The sequence below is a fragment of the Prunus dulcis genome, chromosome 6, assembly GCF_902201215.1.
Source record: "Prunus dulcis chromosome 6, ALMONDv2, whole genome shotgun sequence".
In the NCBI taxonomy this organism is placed as follows: domain Eukaryota; kingdom Viridiplantae; phylum Streptophyta; class Magnoliopsida; order Rosales; family Rosaceae; genus Prunus; species Prunus dulcis.
Window position 1 is genome coordinate 7,330,681 of NC_047655.1, and position 3,062 is coordinate 7,333,742.

A 3,062-nucleotide genomic window follows, 5' to 3' on the forward strand; every position below is an offset into this window, starting at 1 on the left:
TTGTTATGAAGAGGAGAGTTCAGAGACAGAGGGTATGGTAGAAGGTATTATAGAAAGTAGGATGATAGGGCATGAGGGTGAGAGGGGTGAGCCACCGGTAGACTCCGGGTTGGCTGCATATAGGGAGATGCAGAGGAATTATATAGATTTAGAGGCTATAGCGAACCGGGTTCTAGCCTTGCCTCATACGCTAGAGGTGGGTTCGAGCAACTAGGTATCACCATCGGGGTCCGTGGGTATAGCCGTGGCTTCAGTTTCAGAGGGAGTAGACATTCGGGTTGGTGTCCCTTTGGCGAGGTAGAATACGCTTACAGAAGCGAAGTTGGCCCAGCTTCGGACAGACTTTTGTGTTCCACCTTATGTGGGCTTGAGGTTACCCACTGTGGCTGATGTAGTTAGATATCATTTGGATGGCTCCGTAATGATTTTTACGGATATGTATCGGCACGGCTTCAGACCACCCTTTCATCCGTGGGTGCAGATGATGTTGGCCAAGTTGGGGCATGCGCCAGGGCAGTATAATCCCAACTTTTGGATTCTTCTCCATGGGATGTACATCGCTTGGTAGTTGGTTGGGTTGGGGGAGCCAACTTTTGAGCAGTTCATGTATTTGTACTCGGTTTCGAAGTAGCAGGGGAATTTTGGCTGGGTACAAGCCAATTGCCGAAAGGCGAAGGAAAGGGGCTACTTTATTAGTCACAAGCCAACTACGCAAAAGTCCTGGAGGAACAGGTGGTGCATGGTTTATGGTGACTGGGAGTGTCCGCCATGGAAGAGTGTTATCCAACACATTCCTACCCACTTCCAGTCTATAGGTCTTTGGCCCCATCCCTTAAGACTGTTTGATGTTTGATTGTGTTTTGTTTTATTTTGTTTTGTTTTGTTTTGTTTTTTCATTCTTGGTTCTCTATTTTGCCTGTGCCAGTGTAAATGGCTAAGTAGTGTCTAACCTTTGGTGCAGGTTCAGTGAAGTGGGGGCCTATCTCCAAGGAGCATGAAGACGAGGTTGAGTGGGTGAGGGCACAGCTATCAGAGACCGAGCGTGATTGCCGGAACTTAGTCACTCAGAAGAATCTGTTGGAGTCTGGACTCCTGCAAGGAAGTAAGTACCTGGGTCACATTTATGGGTTGTCGTCTGAGCCTTTTGTGGTTGTGACTAACGTAGTTGTTTTGTTTGTTTTGTGTTGTTTTGACAGTGGCGGGTATTATAAGAGGGAGCACGAAGGTGGCAGTGGATATTGATGATGCTGAGATGTAGAAGCGGCTAAGGGAGTCTCGAGCCAAGAAGGCAGAGAAGGGTGCTGGGAAGCGCCCCAGAGATGATGATGAGGGTCGGGTTGCTGCCGTGCTAGGAAAGAGGAAAGCCTTGGAGAAAGCTCATCAGCATGTAATGGGGGCGGGGCCGAGACTAGGGATGGCAAAAATTCCCGCGGGGGAGGGTCCCCGTCGGGTCCCCGACCCTAATGGGGGGAGATTTCGGGGCCAAATGGTTATCGGGTATGGGGATCCCCGAACTTAAAAAATCCCCGACGGATATGGGGAGGGGATGGTATTGGCGTCCCCATCCCCGAATCCGACCCGAAAATATATATGTTTATATTTAAATAAATAAATATATAATTATAATATTTATGTTTAACACTAAGCTAACCTCTCTCTCCTAATTCTTCCTAATCTTTTCTAGAATTTCATATTGATGTGATTTTGAATAGTTGAGTTGAACTTTATAGTTAATTTGGATTTGTTGAATGATAATTTAATATGAAACTTAATGTTAAAATATATGATAAATATTTTTTGCATCGGAGACCGGGGCGGGTATGGGGGATAATCCCCGACGGAAACGGGGACGGGGATTCCCGAAACCTATTAAACGGGGATTAGTTCGGGGATGGGGAAGAGGATGGAGAGCGGGGACGGGGATGGTATTGTCATACCCGGCCCCTACCCGGCCCGTTGCCATCCCCCGAGACTTCCACCCTTTGATCTGCAGGCGCCGCCGAAGCTCCCCTTTGGCATGGAGGACATTTTTGCTGAAGGGGTGGAGAATGTGGACTTCGGCAGGCCACGTCAGCAGAAGAAGGAGGTGAACTTAACCATGCACGGGCAGGAGGTGCCCCTGGTTAACGTCTTCCTGGAAGGCGTGAAGAGTGGCCCCGAGGCTCTGGCGAGAACTCCAGCCTCCTCCTACATAGATCGGGCCCAGAAGACGATCATCACCTCTGCTTATGTGAGTTGTGGCCTTCTTTTGTGAATTTGTTCGGATCATTCGTGTTTGGGCTGACTGATGTTGTTTTATTTTGCAGGCATTTGGCAAGATGTATGTCAGCATGGCAAAGGCAGATAAAGAGATCCAGAGGCTGAAGAGGCGTGATGAGATGGCCAAGAGCAAGATGGCGGAGGCGCAGGAGGCTATCCGAGAGAAGAACACCCTGTTGGTGCAAAAGGCGGCTCTGGCCAAGGAGGTGGATGAGCTGAAGAGGTCGAAGGCCGAGGAGGTAACTGCTGCCCGAGGCGAAGCGGTCGAGTTGTTTCGAACTTCAGAGGAGTTGAGGAGTTACATTATGGACCGACTAGTTGATGAGCAGCTTCGCTGGGAGGATAGGCTGGTTAGGTTCAACCCCTCGGTCGAGATTAACTTTGATACCAGTGGCGAGCCTCCTGCCCCGAGTCCCACTGCTAATGCCAGTGTCCCGACTCCAGAGGCGAAGCCGGCCACTGGGGATCCCCCTTCCACTGAGTCTTGAAGGCGTTGCCTTCTTTATGAATTTCAGTTGTTTAAAAACACTTTGTATGAACATTTTGCCTTGCGCGGGGCAAGGTTACTTTGATTTGCTTATGATATGAGACTTGTTGTTATGTGATATCAGTTGTGCTAGTAAAATGATAATCATGTGAGTGGATAGGAATTAGCCGGAGTCAGGCGTTTCATTTAAATAGGTGCCGAAAGGCAGAAGGTACAAGAGTTCTAGGGTCTAGATAGGTTTACTTCTACCTTATAGTCAATGCTCAAGACCAAAGTATTGTCCTAGGGTCTAGGTATGTTTACTTGTAGTAGTACT